Here is a 23,448-nt window from a genome sequence, read left to right on the forward strand (position 1 = left end):
ACCTTTTCTTAAAATTATTCCTTGAGTGCATCTGATTTTTATTTTGAATATTTTGCACATACCTTTGCATATGTCAATAATCCAAAGGATGTTCTTTTATTCCAATCTTGATTTTTTTCAAAATAGTTTCATTATTTTCTCTGTTCCATATTACACATTTCTGATAAGAATCAACATTTTCAATTAAATGGTTTTTAAATCTTTGTTCTGTTATTGTAAAGAGAAGGTCATTAAATGACCATGTGAAATACAGAGCAGAGTAGTTTTTCTATACGGAGTTCTAGTTATAGACATTATAACTATCAAAACCTCAAAATTTACCTGCAATAGAAATTTCAGGCATTTTAGAAAATGACTAGGTATTTTTAGGCATTTTATAAAACGCCTGTCAAATTTTAGAAAATGCCTAAAAATTTAGTCATTTTACAAAATGCCTAAATTTAGAAAATGCCTGTAACATATATAATATATGACACACCATATATATTTCACCTCTTTGCGAACAAAGGACGACGGCCAAAAGCAACATCTATAGTCCTGATCAGTCCTATTGAAGAGGTAAATTAATTTAGTTTTCTAGTATTTTGTACTATTTTAATTTAATTCTACTACAAATGTTTTAATAAAAAAGACGGGAGATACCAAAGGTAGAGAGACCGATAAAATCATGGCAAGAATCTTTTTGTTGTTCTCGGTACCTTTCAATAACCTAAAGATGTGTTGAACATGTAGTTCCAGGAAGAGAACAAAGTTACAAAACCGACAAGAAAGATTATGAAATTTTGGTTAACCGGGAGGGAGGGCGAACAATTGGAACTTTCACTGGAAAAAAAAAGTATGTAAGTTAGGGCAGAAATATAACCTTGAAAATGGTGATCTACGGAGCCCTTAAGGGGACATTGCAAGGGGTCTATTAGGAGCAGAGAACATCCTCTGAACATCGGATTGAATTTCACCTTCCGATCGGATGTGTCTGCCTAACTATATATTTACATCTAGCACATCTAATCGGGCAACCAAATTAGCTTGTCGGACACGAAAAGACCAAGTTATCACTATTTCCCTGTAAACATTAATGGCAACGTTATAAATGCTAAATCATATTAGTTAAGTACGTAGTTGTGGGGGAAAATAAAGAAAAACAACAACCAGTGTCATTCCATGTATCCCGCTCTTCGATCGACACACTTCGCTGAACCTACCTAATTGATTTCTTTGTTTTTATTTTGATCTCACCCTGGACATGCATAAAATATTTACCACTTAACCTTAAGCATAAGGTTTTATCAAAATGCAACGTACCAGAAATCTACATGTAAACGTTTGAATGAACGCTTTTGATCAATCGGCTGTAATTCAAAATTCAAAGCTGATCGTGGAAAATGTTGCATTATTCTCGCGGAATTCCTCAGAGGGCATGTTAGTGCAAAGGGTCATTATGATTATAATAATTTGTCATTTGGTAATTTACTAAAATGTTTCTTACGTCATAACAGATGATTACATCATGAAGCAAATTTTACGATTACCTTGACAATACAAACTAGTTAAACAAATTACAATGTCCAATGATATAAAACGCGTCACGATTTACTTAAAAATTGAAAAGTTTAATTATCAATCAATAAATAACCTTCCATGCATTCTACGCTACCTTAGAGAATTTATGTGCAAAATTCATACATTGTAAGAAAATATAAAATTGATTTGTACGAGCTTTAGAAATCGAGAGAAAAGCGAGTCTCATCGAGCTTTTCTTCTGTTTTGTAGCAAGAACACACACATTATATATTTTCCTACAATGTACGAATATTGGTTTTTTTTATCACGCAAGTAGACATTTTTGCAAAAACGTTTAGTTTTATTTACTTCCCAAACGTTGAATTTGTTATTGAAAGAAATATTAAACGCAGACCGCGACGAGGAAATCAAATTGATAAGTAAAGTGGTCATGAAACAGAAGTTCCTTCATAATAAAAGTTCCAAACGGAAAACATAATCTGGAATATTATTTCAACTTGAACGATTATCACAGTATTTGTTTTTAACGGAGAAAATTGTATAGAATATTTGCTCCAATAGGAACAGATATATGGCAATTTTTTTAACGATGTTTCCAAAGAAATTTCTGTTAAGCGGAACAAATATACTTTGATAACGTAAACAGTACTAAATTAATTTGAATCACAACAGAAGCAGGATGGATACCAGGAGACTATAAACTTATACTATACGTTTGTTGTTTCATGTTACCTGTACACGTATATTTATATCAAAAAGGTCGATTGCAGAATAAAAAAGTTTGTGACAGTTCACCGAATCGATTGGCTGGGGTAAGGACATGTAAATGTTTGTTATCCGTGTGGACTGTTAAAAAAAGTTTATTAAACCAACTTCATTTCAAACTTCAGCCATGATATGATTAACAAAACATGCTTCGAAATCAACATCACTAAAGTAGAGTTAACCTTTTTTTTGTTCCGTCCCTTGGTTTTATTTAACCTTTATTTTTCAGATTTATATCTTTTCAACTTTAGAAACAGATATCGCGAAGCAACATTTGTTTTTTTTACAATCTCCATCAACATAAACCGGATTTGCTGTGGCTACAACAATATTATTTCATCTTTTATAATTCTAGGATCTGAGTATCAAGAATGACTTCATAGGTTAATGGTTACTATTATCACACAAAAAGCTTGTATAATAGAACCAACACATTATCAAATGTACAAATCAGCATCGGAAACAATGATTACCTTTGATCGTCAAACCTAGTCAAATGTCTTTATAGTAAGTTGACATTATCAGTGTCAAACCATATATTCTGGCTAATTGATATGCACTAAAATTATCTAAACCAAGCATTATTCATTTCCAAATCCATGCTTATTTCAATGAAAGCTAACTAGTCTAATATCGATCAATTGTTATTATTAGAAAAGATTCGCAAAAAAATTTAATAATCTATATACCAATTGCTAAAATGACAACCTCCATTTCGTATTCCCTTTTGTAGAGCGACGTATCAAGTGTATACCATATCTGTTAACAAATCTGTTGTTTTACCTGATACCGGTTCAAAATAACTTTTCATTATTTATTAATCCAGTCATTATTACAAATATGGTCACGATATAGTCTGTTGGGACTATTGTGGAATTTTACAATGGACAAGGGGATTATGTTTGTTCATTATTATCTAATACGAAAGAAATGTTGACGTTCAATGAAAAATACAGATTATGCTACTGATTTATCTGAAAAAAAATAAGTTCAGAAAAATTGATTTGAAATAAGTACCAGAAAAGGTTAGAGAAAATGAAAATCTGACAAGTTCAAATAAGAAATGGGTTTTTACTAACGTTTGTATTTGTCTTGATGTTTCGTAATGCAACTATACATTGTTAAGAATTGTAAATGAATAAAAATAAAGAATTTGCTCTATCTTTGGTGTTCTGCAAGTATTGCGTTTGATCCTGTAATGAGGATTTTGCCCCATACTTGTTGAGTTTGGTGGATTTATATTTCAACAGATCAGTTGGTTCAAAGGGGCGTGAATGGGAATTTATTGTGTATCCATAGTGACCGACTCGTTAGTTACTCATATGAAGCAGAATTCATAGTAACATCTCAAAACATCTTGCAAAAGTCCATTATATTTCTTTCGGATAAATTGATGAAGTCCTGTCACTCAATAACCAACATTTCAGTGAGTGCTTGCATCTTATATGTCCCAGAAAACTAGAGATTAAAGATACTACCAAAACTAGAAGGTCTGCTTCATATCTTGATCTCGATATTGACACATATAGACGACTTTCATCACTAGAATCTATGACAAACGTGATGATTACTTTTTCCAATTGTTAACTTCCCATTTCTGATCAGCAGTAACGTTTACATATCTCAGTTGATACGTTACGCTCGAGCATGTTCATACTAAACAGAATTCATTAGAAGATGTATGCTCCTCATACAAAAACTGCCCCAAACAGAGTTATCCGACTAAAACCGACACTACATACGTTTTACGGTCATCACCACGAATTGGTTGACCCAAACGATATGTCTGTGTCTAACCTATCGATTTGTTTTAACAGCCCTTGCTCTTTATTTACTAGAATATAAGTCTAATCCGTATTACTTATTGTATCCTATTCCAAATTGTGACATTTTGACTGAGTGTGGATTCGCATGGAGAGTGAGTCATGTATAGCAAAGATACACTTACCATGTCGTGTCTCGACGCACGGTCTCGCTCCTTTCGGAGTTCATGCGATTCCATTAGTTTTTGTTTATCTTTATTTGTATTCTTAATCGATTTATGAAATTAACTACTGTTGTTTACATTTACAACTAATTGCTGTCATTTTAAGTACTTTAAGTCCTTAATTAGTAAGTAAACCTAATCAATCGTTCTTCATTACTATTTGTAATTTTAATTGATACAGATAACACAAAATTTCCATTAACGTTTCTAATATTTATGAACTGAGACTATGAATTGCCATAGTAGATAAAATTGACGACTAAAGCACTTAAAAGTTAATAAGTTGGCGTACTCTTGTGCAGTTTTATTTGCTGACTATCAAAAATTAAGGATTAAATAGATTACACATTATCTTTGTACTGAGGAATGAACAGTAGAACAAAATATCAGCTGCTGCTACTCCATACAATTATTTAAACCATAATCGCCAGAGAAACCACTAATTGTTTGATAGAATATAAATGAAGGTAATTTATATCAAGTTTAACATAATGTTATAATTTTAAGTATATTAATAGTTTTCTTCATCCGATTAGAAAGATCAAATTAAAGAAAGCTACAATATAAAATGTGTTCATAATATTTCTTCTTGGTTGATTTCGTCTGAGAGTGTGACATTTTAGTCAGGGAGAAAATAATATAAAAATTGAATTGGGCTTTGAACTAGCTTTCAGTAACTGTACTGTGAGTTCTCTTGTATCGATACATTGTGTTTTTCTTTCTTTCTGTTATTTGTTTTTGTGCTTAGTACCGATCTGATGAGTCTAACATAACTTTAAGGCAATGCACGGATTATCTTAACTAAAAGATTCAAGGTATCTTTATTTGCGGTTTATGAGGCACACTGACGTAGTGTGTAGAACGAATACATACAGGGTGTCTACTAACATATTTAACCCCATTCTCTGTGCGCCTGTCCCAAACCAAGAGCCTGTATTATAGTGCTTGCTGTGGCTGCCATAATTATTTTCCATTTATTATTTTAGCGTTAACATGACCGTTGATTTTCTCGTTTGAATGGTTTCTCTTTTTGCTTCTTTTCTTTTCTTTTCTCTCTCTCTTTTTTTTTAATTTTTGTTTATCTCGGACCATTTATAGTGTACTGTACAGTATGGGCTTTGCTCATTGTTGGTGGGCCACGCGATGAATTGTAAGTGCTCACATCCTTGTCCTTTGGTCTTCGGTGGAAAATGTTCTCGTTGGCAATCATACCACATCTCCTTAATTTATATTGATAACACCCTTAAGATCACTTTGGTTAAAATCTAATATAATTTAAGGATATAACGTACAATCAAATTATATGTCTATACCATTATGGTTCTGTAGGAGAATCGAAAACAAGAAAACGTTATTAGAGGAGAACAACCCACTTAAGAAATGGTTTTAATCACATACACTGTTGAGTACATGCCAACAGGGGTATATTTAAAAAGAATAAAAGTACATGTCGTCATATGCCAATTATATTTTCGATGTCGCAATAAAATCTTTTAAAATAAACGTCAAAAGAAAAAAAAAATAATTATCGAAACAATTTTAAACTGACATTAATTAGGGTTTGATAATTAAACTTTGATAAACCAACAATTGACAGAAAAATTACAAAAATATCATCCATATACGGTGGAATGGTATATAAAATTAAATGCCTTCTGTCACTAACAAACAGCTCAAAAAGAAAAAGTAAACACTTCTAAGGGATATTTTTTTACTTAAAAATGTGCATATGGTCCATCAAATTAGTTTTTACATAATTTTATTTTATTACTACCACTGGGTTGTGGATTGCAATTCAGCAGGGTTATCACAAGCCTCATAGTAAGTTCCTTTGTTCGAACTTGCTGTGACTTTTATATTGATACGTGTGAAATTTAGTCGACAAAAAAGAATTTTGTTTAATTGTTTAATTATGGTTATTTGCTAAAAGTACAGATGCACTGTATGAGGTATTAACGTCTTTTTGTTGGGTTATTTGTGGATTACTGATATCCAATATTTTGCTTCGAAAGGCCCATATGTTGCATATCAGATTATTATCAACATCATGCAATTTTTAAATGTAATAGCTGCAAATCTATATAAATGACGAATGAAATAATCGAAATCAAATATATAATATCAACGTTGTGTTTTGAATTGAAAAACATTAATAAGAATAGATATGATAATTGCTTTTATGCTCCTCATTTGAACTCTGGTGGATAGTTGTCTCATTGGCAATCAAACCACATCTCCTTATTTTTATATGTATTGGTATTTCTCTAATCGTTCACTGATACGCACCTTTTTATATATCTTACAAAAAGTACACATGACTCGCATATCAGATGGAATGAGCATCTCTGTGTTATATTTACCTAATATGCAAGGTGACTTCCATATCAGAATTCAAATAATAAGTACATAATTAATCAACAAATATTACAGCTTACTGTTGTGCTTATTATGCAAGATCTGACCCTAGAGGGTATGGGGTTAGGGTTTGGGTTAGGGTTAAGGTCAGAGTATATCCAATTCCCTCAGTTGTTTTCACTTGGTTTGTATATTCAAAGTTGTATAAAGAGATTTGAACTACTGTTTCCACTTCATTTTTTTTATAAATCAGAACAATACGATGGATACTGTATGTGGAGTTTGTTATCTGTACTTTCCCGTAGTTTCTGATAAATAATATATCAAGCTATAAATCGCCCGAGTCAATAGGCAACTAGTGAAAAATATAGTTTACTTGTGAAGTTGTTTTGTATTCATTTTCCAGTTCTCATTTTTAGGTTGTTTTGATCTTGTATAAGAAGATGGTTATATAATATTTAGCTTTAATGTTTTTTCATTTTGAAAAAGGAATGTCAATTCTCTTGAATTTTTCACAACAGAGTCATTTTCAAAACGTCGTTCAATCTTTACCGAAATTCACAGTATGATAGCTTCACGTCTGTACTCTTGAGGTTCTATCAATATTGATGGCTTATTTCTGAATCTATAACCAAATAATAAACACTGACGGTAGCCCAAATCCTAAATGTATTTTGAAGTAAAACTGTATAAATGTTTTTCAAATACAAATAGAATCATTTTGGTTTGAGGCGTCCTTCAATGGAGACTTTACAACATTTTCAACTGTTTCAAAATGCCTTAAATAGCAACACGAAGCGCCGAATAACAGTTTGAGAATAAGGAAATATGTATAATTGTTGCAAAATATTTCAATAATATGAATTCCAGTAGCGACATCTTTCAGATTTTCGACCCTGTGAGTGAAAAAAATACAGGGGAAATTGGCTCTACCTTTTCGTCTGACAAATTAATTATTTATTACTAGATGTTGGTATTAATTCAACTTTCTAATTTGAATAACTTCCGTTGAAGAAAGTCTAGTTACAATATATATCCAAGTAGAAAACACAGAAACAATTTCCATTTAATTTCCGATCAAATTACACATCAAAGATTTTAGCGATTACTTTTTGTTTTTCTAAACTCATAAATTATTTATCGATGCAGAAAAAGACGGACGTTTGTAAATTCGTCATGCAGTCTTCTGACTGAGTAAATTATAAAAACAACGTTCCTGTAATAGAATACGGTGAGCATTTCCACATAAATTCTTACGACTAAAATTGATCGTAAGTGATACTGAAATGTTCATAACTAATGCGGCGTTCACACATTATGGCCGATTATGGCTCCCGTTTGAGATCAGACAGCACTAAGACACGAAAAGTGAAAAAGTCGGATTACTATCCTCAATGATCTGGAATGTCCTATCATTGTCTGAACGCAGTCGTATACACTCGTAACAGATTCCTACGGATCGGGAATGATCCGGAGAGATCGACCAAGCACCCCGATAGTTAGGTGCGTCCCGTAAAATTCGGGGAAACTCAGCCGATTTTGTCTAGACGGATTACAATCGTGACTATGTCGTGATAGATTCTGCTGCATCGGATCAAAATCGTAACAATGTTCTGTGTTTTCTGGACGGTGTCCTGTGGAACGGGCATGATCTGGAAAAAATTTGTCATTGCTGTTTTTTTGCCGATTGAGTTCAGATTGCATCCTGATCTTGCCGAATGCGAACCGGAACAGTCCCGTTATTAATACAAAATTCGGCAATGATACCCACGTCAGAGTCCCGACAATTACAGAACACAACACGAATGAGTACAGACAAAGCCGTTTTCACTGCGGTACAGCAGACTGTGATAGGATAGCGTTCCGACAGTACCTGATCATCCCGAATATGGCGACAGTTTTCAAACGGATATCTTCCGTCAGCGTCGGTTCAATGTCCGGTCACTGTCTGATCTCTGTCGGATCATATTCGGTAGAATTGGGACAGATTTATTATTGTTGTAAATTTTACAGTAAAACAAACAAAAAGTCAAGAACAATTGGTGTAACACTAAAAAAAAACATTGTTTTTGTTAGTATATGAATGTCATTTTCGATAAACTAAAACAACCTAGAGGAAAAAAATGAAAACAACACGTTATAAATTTCATGCGTCGAAAGCGCTTTTCTGGATTTACCTTCATCAGGAACGCTCAAAGCCGAATATTTGAACGCCAAGGATGTTTGACCAAAAAGGACTCCCAAAATTAGCCAAATCAAACTAAGGTCAAATTTGCCTCATCTTCGCTAGCCAAGGGTTACGATCCAGTGGAGAGGAGGGGACTGGATCGTAATCCTTGGCTAGCGAAGATAACTTTGACTGAGTAAGTTGAAACCTTTGTTACTTTTTAATATATGAATTACTTTCTGGCACATATGTCATCTATTATTATGATGACTCAACCGTTTTCCGTCCAGATTAATGGCAATGGTAACTGGATATAGAGGTAGCATATTTTGTTTCATCTCCGAGATTTTGAAAACAGACCGTATGTTTCTAATGTGCATCCTGAGAATTGGCGTAGAAAAATATCTTGACAAAGTTATTCATGTCACAATAAACAATTGATATCACTATAATATCAATGTAAGCATTGAAAGTTTAATTCAAAAATGTCTAAATGAGAAAACGTTTTAACATTCATAGATCTGAATAACATTTCCTTGTACTTATCAATTTCACATCAAAATAATACCGATCTCTAAAATCTCATAAAATGTATATTTAGTTCCTATGAAATTCGCGTTTTCTTTCTTACAGACGAATGTGGTATTAAATATAACTGAATAATTCAGAACTAATCAAGATATATATGTATTCTTCCATTTGTATTTCTACTTTGTTATGCAAGTTATCATTTTCACATTTAATATGACCGTATAAAAAATAAGAAAATGTGGTATGATTGTTGATAAGAGAACTGTCACCAGAGACCAACCGACGTAGAAGTTAGCAACTATAGCCCAACGTGCGGCCCTTAAGAATGAGCAAAACCCATACTGCATAGCAAGTTAAAAAAGGCCATGACATGACAAATGTAAAATAAAATAGCAACTTGATTTACGTACAAAACAATAACGAAAAACAAATATAATATACAGCAACAAACAATCAAAGTACTGAAGTACTAAACATCGGATGACCGCAAGTTCTGGTGGATAGTCACAGGCACTTGTCTCAGAAAAAATAAAATATCTCTTTACCTGAAAGTTAGGTTAAGGTACATAGATTTGTTTTTTTTTCCGAGATAAGTTCCTGTGTGGATGATGAATAATGACAGACAATTCAACCTCACCGTAATAATTATTATATTGTAGTGATATAATCATGGGACAATCATTTGTTATCAGTATAATCTGGTTTGTTGTTATATATTATATTAATATTTGTACAACAGTTATATATATAGCAGATCTTCTTAATAACTCTACCGGCAAATTTTCATCCATTTATACCACTATTCTATTCTACTATTCTAATGATAGTGCAGTGCAAGTGCATGGTGGACACTCTTCTGTAATAATTCGTTTTTCTAATAGGTTTGATTTGAGTAGGTATTCATATTTCTCCCGCTAATGAATATGTATTGATAAAATTAATATATAACAAGCGATAAGAGATATTCATCCGCACATTTCGGTACGTGTGCATAGATATTAATGATTTTTTACTTATATATATATATATATTTCTCACGACAAAACATTTTCATAATATTAATTTATGTTCTTAAAAAATATTTTCATGAGTATTCATTGAAGAAATGAATTTATGACAAGCGATAAGGAATGTTATTTTGCACTCGATAATATCCGCGTATTTATACGAAATACGTTCGGTTATCAGTCAAAAACGCAAGTCACGTGGGTAGAAATGTATGCGGCAACTTAACACCGGAATGCCCTCAAGGTCATCCGCTGTAAAAAATAAATATATCAACAAACGACAACCATTGAATTATAGGCTCCTTATTTGGAGCAGGCACATACAGACCTGGCGCAGTGATGTAACAGCACAACATAAGAATATAAGACGAATATTTTAGCGTCCTCTATCGACCGACAGTTCTTCTCCAAAAGTTTTTCTCGTTAACATTTATATTCAAACTTTGAACAGTGATTGCATAAAGATTAAAGATGTGCACATCCTATTTCGGAAAGCTTTGATTTTTTCTAAGAATGCCATTATGTGAAACTTTGTCATATTTTTACAGGTGGTAAATAGTTTGTGTTATTTACAACAGTAGTTATATTTTTAACGTGTGATTATTATCGTCTATTTCAGACCGTTTATGAAATATAAAAACAATGATGTTTACGTCATTTGTTGGCTAAAAATGAATAAAAAAAATAATTATAAAAATTAAAGGTTCTTACATTGCACTGTTCACTGAAATTCCTATACCTAATGAATATGGATTTTACAGTTACTTACAAAAGCAAAGTATATTAAAACTAATTCTTAAAAAGAGGAAATATTGGTACTGCACATACTATAGAATAATACCTTCTATAATGCACTAAAAAGTATAATTATCATTGCCATATTTGAATGGCGAGTTTTTTTTTAAATTTGTTATTTCATCTGTTTCAGACGAGTCTTTTTATTATTTTTGTTGTTCATTTTTTTCAAATAAAATAAATTCACAACTGCACGTTTCTAAAAAATACTTTAACTGAATCCGTTACTGTGCGGGAAGCGTGTATAATATATGGATCAGTAAAAGTCTCTTGTATCCTATCATAACTGTTCTGTTTTCGAAGCTTCGAACTTGTGCTGATCTATATATGCATGTTCTGTCATTTCGCTACTAAAAGTATAGTTGTTTAACTCCGCTTATACATGCTTAAATGATGAACGAACAGAAAAATAACAAGCATATAAATATGCTTTCATTTCCCTTATGAAAACAAAAACAAATTCTGGAGCTATATTATATTCCGGAGATGGGTTATATTTTCATCATATTCCATCAATTACTCACCTTTCAAGTGTTAACAAGTTATCTTATATTTTATTACTGAAACATCTGTCAGCATAGACGCTTCATTGACCATAAATTATCTCTGCATGTAATGTACTGTTTTTTTCTATACTTTTTCATATATAATCCTTTTTCCATATCTGAAGCATTTTTGAACTAAGAAATTTGCTTCTTATGGAAATCTCCCCTGTTTGATGTTCAGCTCAAGCTATGGAGTGCACAAAATTTTTTTGTCATCAAGCTTTGTTCCCCGCATTGTCTTGAACGAATACCCACCCCCCACTTACATATTTGCACAACGTTATATAGTTCTAATTGAAATACTCATTAAAGAATTGTTCACTACATTCCAATCTGCATCAGTTTCATATGTTGTCCTATAATTTGTTTTGTTTTCATCTCGAGGTTTTCATCAGTGATCTAGTGTGTCTTAATTAATAAGAAAAGGTAATTCTAATATCATATTTTAGCAGACATACACCCTGGTCTACATTGAAATATTGTTACTTTAATTTTTTACCATTTAATGTCTTCATTATTTACATGTATAGTAGTAAAATCTTTTTTACATACCTGGTGTGATCAAAAGTCTCCATTAACAAAGCATCAAGAAAATATTCTCAATCACGTCATTCATTCAGTAAACAATTGAACATGTTTCTAATTGCAAGTTATGGTTCCATACTGACAGTAAAACTCCTATAGGCTAATTGCAATACATGACCACAAAGCTATCGTCACGATTTATAAAATATTGGCAAATACATTCATGTTTTAATTACTAAATCAATGACTGATCTATAGGTTTGATTAAGCATGAATTCAAATCAGTTCCTTCAAATATTAATTCGACAGCGATTCGTGATACAGAGCTATCCTTAATTATTACATAGAAACTGTCGTAGTTTTGTTAAAGCATTATCATAATATATCATCACTGTGAAAATAAAATAGCACATTTCACAAGTTACGCTTGTAAACTAGTGGCATCAATTAGTAAATATGAACCAAAACGACGTTTATTGTTGATAGGAAACGCAGATATATACTACTTTTGCAGATGTTGCTGGGTGTTGTTACATAAAAAAATGGAAATCTCACAATGAGAAAATTGAAACCATATGTTTTGTTGGAAATTCAGTTCTCAAAAGAACCTCACTGTCAATTTGTAAAAGTTCTCAGCAGAACCTCACTGTCAATTTGTAAAAGTTCTCAGCAGAACCTCACTGTCAATTTGTAAAAGTTCTCAGCAGAACCTCACTGTCAATTTGTAAAAGTTCTCAGCAGAACCTCACTGTCAATTTGTAAAAGTTCTCAGCAGAACCTCACTGTCAATTTGTAAAAGTTCTCAGCAGTACCTCACTGTCAATTTGTAAATACAAATCAAAATATGAAGTACGCTTAACTGACTGTATGTGTGGTATCCTATGTGTTAATCTCAATTGTATAACTGCAATGAACATAGTCAACAAAGTTTGATTTATTCATAGACGTTGTTACAGGATAATGCTATTCTTTTGTTTAGATTCTATCAAGTACGAAATTAACAGTCCGTCTATCGAATCCAATTATAAAACGAAGCTGTCAAAACGACAGCAAACTGGGGTTTTATTACTATTTTTAGTCACATTATTTTAAAGCAATTAAGAACCATAACTCATGAACTACAAAAAGTGAAAGTCGCAACATGTTACAATTTTAAAAGCATTGATTGAACGGTTTTAAAAGTTGTTGCACAGACAACAGCTAAAGCCGCCAGCCTACTCGTCGTGCAACCTTTCATCACATCCTGGATTTCCGTCCGAAAACCCTGCTTATGAATTGTTGTCTACATTTTCGGCATAACTTTCATAAACGAGTAGTGGCTGTAATCAGTCTTTGTTTTATCGTTTATTTATGTTTGTTTGATTTGATTTTACTATAAGCTAACAGAACAACAACAAAAAATTGTTTGTGTACTCTTTAAACATTCAAAGTTAACCTTACACGCAAAGAAACGATAATGTCAAAAAGCAAAAAGACATCATCTTGAAAAAAAGTTTAACAAAAATACCGAACTCCAAGATAAATTCTAAATGGGGAAGTCCATATAAAAACTGACAAAATCTAACGCTATCAATCACGGGAACAAGTGAAAAACAACTGCCATATTCCTGACTTGGTACAGGCATTTTCCAAAGAAAATGGTGGGTTAAACCTGGTCACAGTTTTAAAGCTAGCTAGCTAAACCTCCCACGACACATCACAACTGATAAAAAATTCAAACAAACATAACGTCACAGTACCCAAATTGCACCGAGTACCCAAATTGCACCTATTCAACAAAAAATAGCTGCGGAAATCTTACAAGTTTTCTTTGAGGCTAAATGATTTGTATTTTCATGGTTGGACATTACACGTCTTTCAACATAGGTAAATATATTTAAATATACACAAAAGGTTCACAGTATATATCAACAGATGAAGCATTCACTGGAAAAAGTAAAATCTACGGAAACATCGCTATGCGACGTTCACAAAAAGTCATCTTTTAAAAATGAGGAAATAAAATATGTTACAAGCATCCATTTCTTTAAAAATGAATAGTAAGCTTGGACTAATGTCAAATTGTTCTAAATATTCGATTTTTAAGGATGTGAATTTAATCATGGATGCCATTTGGGTACTCCTCATTACAGAATCATGGATCGTTTGGAGGTCGGTTCAAACCCATTTTTCTATGATTCACTATAGATTCAAAATTGATTTGGTGTAACTATATAGTAAATACTAGTAAGGATACATCTACAAAATAAACACAGAATTGAAACTTTTATCTGGATCATAAAAGAACGTAGGTGAAAAAACTGTCAAAATAGGTGCAATTTGGGTACTCTCACGTTACAATTTAATCTAACAAAGTCGCCCAAAAAAATTAAAACAACACGTTATATTCATTTCATGCGTCCGAAGTTTGACAATGACGTCAAAAGAAAAGTTTGTCGTTGATAGTACATACCATATATTGCATACATACTTTCTCGATAAAGTAAATATTAAATAAATATAAATACAAGAGTAAACAAAATAGAAACAACACTGCAAAAAACCTTTGTGTTCGAATCGCACATCAAGACCCAACTGAACCAGAAATGCCCTTAGTTAAAAAGTCAAAAACCCGATGGCGGGACGCATAAATACCGAGTCACATAAACAATCATACGACCAAAAAGAAACATAATAGCACGAAGACAAATAACGGGGAAACTAAAAGTAATAAAAATATACACAACTTCAGCACCTAGAATCTACAACTCAAGACCATCTTGTATTATTGAAACCTGATCTACAAGCTAGCGAGGTAATTAGCATAAAATAATAAAATCAAACCTTCAACGTTGAGTAAATCCCATCACATTGTTTGTTTCCCTTTTTATATAACAATTGTCTATTTCTAATTGAATTGCATGCACAGCTCACACCCAACAACTAGGAGCAACATGTCTACAATCCTATTTGTCTCTATTTAAAATAAATACTAAGTGTTTACTGGGGTATAGAAAGGTGTTTACCTGCACGTCTTCCACCCGGCAATGAAACCCAATGCTAAATTTGGACTTTTGTATGCCTTTGCATGATGTATTAATACGCAACCACTTCCGGCCGAAATGAAGAAGTTAAATCTCATGCATTATGTGAGGAGCGTGCCAAACTCTCTGCAATTTAAAACATTTCTTTCAACAACTATTTGAGGGGACGAAGATGACCTGTTGCATGACAAAATCCCTGCCTTATCCAACATAACAGTAAATTGCTTATCAATTGACAGTCTACAATCCCCACCTTTCAAACCGGTTAACCAACTTTGCAAACCTCACCTTTTGGATTTATTGCTAATCTGTCCTCGTCATGAAAATGCATGAAATATTTGTCACTGAACAACCAATCTTTTCATGATAATGCGTCGAATGAAAAATCGTTTATATGATTTTTGAATGTTAGAGATTAAGTTTATTTGGATGCCAAGTCTATGATGCATCCGACAACAATTTCAAGAACTGATATGAAATAATCAATAGATCAATAGAGGTATAAATTAGATATTGAGCAGGGTCGTTATAGAAAGATTGTCAAAGATAAATTAATTTATCAAATTTTGCTTTTAAAATTCATTTGGAGATGAAATTCATTTTCTCATGGAATGTCCAGCATTCGAACAACAACGACAAGTTATGTTAGATTCTGCATTAAAATATGTCATAATTTCAAAAATCTAGATATAGAAACTTAGATTTGTTTGAGGTAAAATTTCGAAATATTCTTTATTAAGCTGAGGACAACCCATGCTTTGCAAATTTAAGGCGGGGACGCACACCCGCCACGCCCCAGCCTGAATCCGCCCCTGCTTTTTCCTAGTTGATCGTTCTCCGAAGGAAGGTAGTTAAAATTATGAAAAAAAAACATATAGCTAAAGAACATGAAGAAATACAACAAATATTAGTTAACAGTGACATTCTGTAAAAATACATTTGAATAATTTGGCGTTTTGGGGATTCACGAATATTCATATGGTACAAAAAATGTATCTAAAACTTTGATTAATCGACAATTATTTGATAAAACAAATTCTACAGAAGAAATCTTTGTGGTACCACGTGGGCACATTTAATGATATAAAAAATAAATTTCTGTCACTTCTTGAGTGAGATACGAGGCCTCCACTTGAAACAATTAATCTTTATTTCTTTCCCACGGAGAGTGGAGAAATAATATAAAGCACGAGGTGCATTAATAGATTGGTACTGTTGGAGCAAACATTTTTCTAGTGATATGCAGATATTTGATGCTGTTTGGCTTCAAGCAAACCATCCCATTATGTCATGCCTTTACAGTATCAAGACTATTTCGGGGGGATAAAGAAGCGGAAGATACCAAGGGGACGTTCACAAATCATTTGTTGAATATCAACCGAAAACGTAATGGCTAAAAAAAAAAAAAAAACCAACAACAAAAAAACCCAACAAAAAATCGAAAGACGACATAAAGACACACGAGTCAATCAGAATATCTTAATATCAAAGAAATTTCTATTACTTTTGGCAAGATTTTCTCATAAGAGTTTTGATAATGTTTCCAATCATTACCAATACTAGTTACGTTGTATTTGGAGAGACTTAAATTTGTATCTGCTATTGAAAACTTCTTTGAAACGAGGTATCTGACACGTGATCGGATAATTTGTACCATAAATGCAGACTTAAATTTAGCAATTAAGTTTTAAATCCGGATTTTCTTGAAAAACCGTTAAGTGGTCTGTACATTTCAATCAAAAAGAGACATAATTTGTGTTTTTAGTCTACGAGAATGCTGCTTATAACTGTATTTTTTTTAATTTTAATATATTTCCTGAAATAGAATAGAAATGCTGATATAATGAAATAAATTGCCTCCTTAAACATCTATCGATTTTTTCATTTATTATCAGAAAGTGCACATTCAAAGAAAGCCGGCTTAATAGAAGTCTACATCGAAAATAGCATCTTTATAACAAAATTTGAATCAAACAGCTTTGAAATTCAATAAAACAAATAAATCAAAAAATGCGTCGTAACCTGTTTACATCTAATTACAACAAAACACAAGTGTACGAAACAAAAGAACAAGGACATAGATTTGTTTGATTATCTTCCAACAGCCAGCCATGAATATTTAATTGTTTCAGTGCATTTCAATTTTACATAGAAATAAGCCAATGGATAACAGGATTTTAATTACCCACTTACTGAATGTTTATAGAAAAGTTGATTGTTTCATTGCCAAGCATTGTTTTAATAAAAACACTTCTTCTGAAATTGAATTTCCAGAAAATGCAAGTATAGTATTGCAACCTTTGATATCGTAAGATCGTGCATTCATTTTATTAAAATTTCCTTCATGTTTATTCAAAAACAGTTTAAATAAAATGACTCGGTTGAGCTCTGTTTGGAGTACATATGATTTCTCTAGGTTCCCCCTTGATTTGTATATTCAGAATAGATTTACGAGTTTTGAACCCGGTTTAGCTCTGTTTGGAGTACATATGATGTCTTCAGGTTCCCCCTTTATTTGTATATTCAGAATAGATTTACGAGTTTTGAACCCGGTTTAGCTCTGTTTAGAGTACATATGATGTCTTCAGGTCCCCCCTTGATTTGTATATTCAGAATAGATTTACGAGTTTTGAACCCGGTTTAGCTCTGTTTGGGGTACATATGATTTCTTCAGGTTTCCTCTTGATTTGTATATTCAGAATAGATTTACGAGTTTTGAACCCGGTTTAGCTCTGTTTGGAGGACATATGATGTCTTCAGGTTCCCCCTTGATTTGTATATTCAGAATAGATTTACGAGTTTTGAACCCGGTTTAGCTCTGTTTGGGGTACATATGATTTCTTCAGGTTCCCTCTTGATTTGTATATTCAGAATAGATTTACGAGTTTTGAACCCGGTTTAGCTCTGTTTGGAGTGCATATGATGTCTTCAGGTTCCCCCTTGATTTGTATATTCAGAATAGATTTACGAGTTTTGAACATCGGTTTACTCATGTTGCCTCTTATCTTAGCAGGAGTTAATGTAGTACTGCTCAAAGAGCTGTTAAAATTGCAATCTTCCTACACGAGGCATCTAATTAAATGTCCCCATGCATTTTAGCCAGACGTATTTATATATCCCACACTGTCTTTAGCATTTGTTCCGGCAGATAGAAAAAGTCCAGACGACCATATTTCTCTACTCTTCAATCCTTGTCTTTTTTTTCTATTCGGCATGTTAAACTTATTGATAAAAGTTACAAATAAACTGTTAGTTGTAAACTATTGCGTCTTAACTTTTTGGGATTATCGATTCGCTTTTGTACAATTTGTAACTGGACACATTTTAACATTTGGCATTTCAATAAACTCATTCAGAAAAAAGTTTGCTTCTTCCGAATAGCATTAATGTGTCTGTTAATTATTCTATTTCAATATCTTTATTTTTATAATCAATAGTAAAATGCTATTTTGCTTGCTCTTTTCCTGTACAACATAAGAACATTGATAACATGATTTTTGATTGGCTTTGAACTAGCTTTCAATAACTGTGTGTACTCTCAGATCGGTTCTTTGTGTCCCATCTATTGACATATGCCATGTTTAACCCCGCCACATTATTTTTATGCCTGCCCCTACCAACGAGCATGTAATTAAGTGGTTGGCGTTGGTTCATTTCAGTAATGATATTATTATTTGTTTTTGATGTTTTGTAATAAATCTGGCCATTGATTTACTCGATTGAATTGTTTCACATTTTGTCATGTCGAGGTCTTTTATATTATAGGGTATGGGTTTTGCTTTTGAATGTCGAACAGTGACCTACAGTTGTTTACATCCATGTAATTTAGACTCCCGTGGATAGTTGTCGGATTGTCTGACGTCTAATTATTTTTATATAATCTTATTGATTTTGTCTTGAAAATATTATTTATTGAAAACGATTGGATGACGAAAAGGAATTGTACTTATTTCTATTGTATTGTTCCAAATTTAAGCTGAATTGTAGCATTGTCACTGTGATTGAGATAGTGGATTGCATTTACTAAAACAGTTGCCAAATTGGTGCATTTTCATCGTGATTACTTGATAACACTACGTAAAGCATTTGTTGTAAGAATTTTAAAATCATTTAAGGATATTCAATTTCTAACAAAAAATATCCAAGATATTTAGTTAAGGTCTTATTACCGTATTTTCCGATTCAGCATTCTCTAAGGACTAAATTTGATATCCAACAACTTCTCGCTGCTTATTTTTTTTAGTTAAGAAGTGGAAATGAAATGTAAACATTTAACGTTTTGTATTTTATGTCCAAACAAAATAAAATCTCTGAATTAATAAAATAAAAGACTAAATAATTCAAATAAACAGATCATGGTATACAGTTGGCGTTATTGGGAAATTGGTGACGCGACTATAAAAATTACAACAGCCTTATTTGATATTCAATTAATATGTTCAATATGCATGGACGATTCCTTTTGAGAAAAATGACATATAATAATTGTTGTTATGTCGGATTTGTGCGGATTTTCTTTTCAAAATTAATCATTTATAAGCGGATGTTTTTAGAATATCAAAATTAATTCCGAATGCAGTTTTAATGATTGCTATTGAAGCAGGAAACATTGCCAGTTTTTTTATTCTGATATAAAGGTAACAAGGAAACATGAGTCAATCCAATTTCCGCTCATGTTTATTAACTAGAGGCACCAATGGCATCTTTCCATACGATATTGACATTTTTTGTTTACACTCGTGTACGCAATCTATGTCTTTCACAGGAGTCAACTTGTACAAATGCAAACGGGGTCCATAATAACACTAGTTAACTGGCATTGCACAAAAAAATTTGAAAGCTCATAGAAAAAAATTAATATTGTCATATTAGAGAAAAGTGTAAGACACAGTATAGTCATAAATTATATTTCGTTGAAAGTAAGATTGCATTGTTACGTTTTTCCAGAAACTAATTTAAAACGAATAATGTTTGATCTCTGACTTTTTTGTAGTTGCATTCTTGTGGCTGTTTTGTGTGATCTCTGACTTGTTTAAGTTAATAAACAAATAAGGAGATGTGGTATGCCTGGCAATGAGACAACTCTCCACCATAGACCAACTGATACAAATGTAAGCAACTATATGTCACCGTAATACCTTCAACAATGAGCCAAACCCTCAACGTATAGCAAGCTAATAAAAGTTTTGTCAAATGCAGTTCTGTCAAATGATGCGCTTGTGATGTAAATATTCACGAAAAGATGTAAAAATGTGTGTATACAGATAATGTTTAAATGCTGAAGTACAAAATACCATGCAGACAGATACCGTATGTTACGAAGATTTCGTCTGTCTTATGTTCATTGTCCTTGACCTCATTTTCATGGTTTCACCGAGTACTTAAAAACTGCAATTTTTTTTTTGGTACATGAATTTCTCGCTTATTATGAGTTAAAGGATGACTATATTATTTGGTATATGAGATCCTTGCAAAGTCTAGATTTCCGTCAGACAGAATTCACCTGACCTGAGCCTAATTTCGTACATCATTGATTAAACTTAAAGTTTTTTGATAGGTCCGTATCTCAGATACGATAAGTAATATGTCAAACAAATTAGGTGCATATGATGATTGTAAGGTGTACATGTCTGGCTGGCAGTGTTTAAGTTTTAATGGTTAGTTCTGTTTCTCAGATCAGGGTTGGCAAAACCCCGGGTTTTATGAGTATTGGCCAGCCCAGTGGGAAATACTGGGAAAACCCGGGTTTTACCGGGTAATACTGGGTAATATGAAAAACTGGCCTGAATTTTAAAGAGGATTCAGTGATTTATCACAAATGCAATACATTAAAGATATTTATAAAAATAAAACATAGTATTTTAATTTATAAGTTCACTTGTTTGAGACTCTTATTATAAAGTGTAGAATCTGAGAAAGTTCCAGCAACTCTAAGACAAGTGTACATGAAGACACATTAGACAAATGTGAAAAGCTTTCTTCAATAATCCTCCTAAAAATCTATTAGTTCGACATTCTATTTATATTTGTCAAACTGTCTTTTAACATAAAGCCAAAGAATTCAATTTGATTTTTTAAAAATATATATAACTATTAAGAATTAACAATTATATGTAAGGAAAATTACTTTTGAACACATTTTGTTCATTACTAAAAATGTTTACTAAGCAATATATATGTACATTACTAATTAATAAGTAATTATTCTGATTTTAATACAGATTTGATTATATAACAATAATCAGCCTTTTCATTTTAGGGTGTTTATTTAGCAAGATGATTGTATCACAATTAAAATTTACAATTCACTTAAACACTGCAATAAAATGCATTTTTTCAGAGTTTGGGTTATTGAAACAAAGCTTCGAAATTATCAAGGTATCCTAAAATGTGCAAAACTTGTATTCTGTCTACATAAAATTATTGGAGAAAAGGAAGAAATTGAATTTTCAGTCCTCTAGAAATGACTCTCAATGGTTATCTGTATAAAATGTATATATTTAGTTATAATACTATACAACAAGTCTTTACTATTCTGTGTAAAAATAAGCTTAAAAAATTATATTGCCCAGTATTGCCCATTATTATCCGTTTCTGGCCGTATTGCCTAGCCCGGGAAAACCCGGGTTTTCCCGCCCAACTAATACTTTGCCAACCCTGTCTCAGATATTACAACCAATATATATACTATATTTGATGTATGGAATAATTGTAAGACGGTAAACATTTTTGACTGGTAGGGTTCATTTGACATTGACCTCATTTTCATTATTCATTGAGATTAGGTTTCTTAAATACTTGAAGCAATATTCAACTATATTTAGTGTATAGAATGATTGTAAGAAAATTCAAGTACTATCAAAGCGTTTTGTGTTCGTATCGGCCGACAAAGCAGCCAACAATGTGGTGGTGGTATGGAGTAAATACTACACGGAAGTCCTTAAGAATGAAATTAAACATTCAACTACATTCAAGGCCGTACGCTCCACAGAGAGTCATTTAGTAAATAATCATGTCACTACCACAGCTCAGCTTAAGGCCTCCTCGGAACATTTGAAGGTCACCACTATATATATATTGGTTACCTAAGCTAAACAAAAAACCCGTAAAATATTGTTTCATCTCGGTCTCTAGTAAGTGTTCTACTACTAATCTTTCGGTGCTTTTAACGAGTTCCTTAACTACTATCAAAGAACTTATCGTTAATTTTTGTAATAAAACAAATGAAAACAGTGGAATTAACCATTTTTGGAGTGTTAAAAATTCTTTGGATGTTTTAGATAAATTTCGTGCATTTGATGGTCCTTGTGATTCGGTTGACAGTTTTGACTTTTCCACTCTATACTACACTTCCACACAATCTTATCAAACAAAAGTTTTCCCATCTAATTAAATGGTCGTTTGATAAATCTTGGTGCAAATTTATTTGCTGCAACTCATATAAAGCCTTTTTCTCTAATGAGAAAGGTAAATATGCTAGATATACTTACTGGAGATGATTAAAGCACTAAATATTCTCCTTGACAACATTTATGTACGTTTCGGCAATAAAGTTTATCGACAGATTGTAGGTATTTCTATGGGCACCAATTGTGCCCCTTTAATAGCAGACTTGTTCCTTTACTGTTATGAATCATAGTGTATGGCCAAACTCAGTAAAGAACCGTCTAAATTCCATTTAATTGATAAATTCAACAACACTTACCGTTATCTTGATGATATTTTTTCGTTAAATAATCAAGAATTCTCTAACTATACTGCTGAAATTTACCCAAAGGAACTTACTTTAAATAAATCTAATATCAACAGCAATAACTGTCCTTTCCTAGATTTAGATATTTCGGTATTACACCAGAAACTCTACACAAAAATTTACGACAAAAGGGATGATTTTTCTTTCCCTATTGTTAATTTTCCCTTTTTGGACGGTGATGTTCCTTTGGCACCGTCTTACGGTGTTTATATATCCCAACTCGTTTGCTATGCTCGTGTTTGTAGTACGTGACGCTTTGAATTTTAATGAACGTAATCTATGCATTACTAGTAAATTATTAAGTCAGGGATTTCGTTACCACAAATTACTTAAAACCTTTACTAAATTCTTTCATGGATACAAATATTTGGTCTGCAAGTTTGGCTGTACCTGTAAAAAACTTATTTCAAACGGAATAGCACATCCTAAATTTTACGGTGATGTTGTAAACCGAGCCCGGAAATTTAGATAAGA

Source organism: Mytilus californianus, unplaced genomic scaffold (assembly GCF_021869535.1).
Source record: "Mytilus californianus isolate M0D057914Y unplaced genomic scaffold, xbMytCali1.0.p SCAF_1, whole genome shotgun sequence".
In the NCBI taxonomy this organism is placed as follows: Eukaryota; Metazoa; Mollusca; class Bivalvia; order Mytilida; family Mytilidae; genus Mytilus; species Mytilus californianus.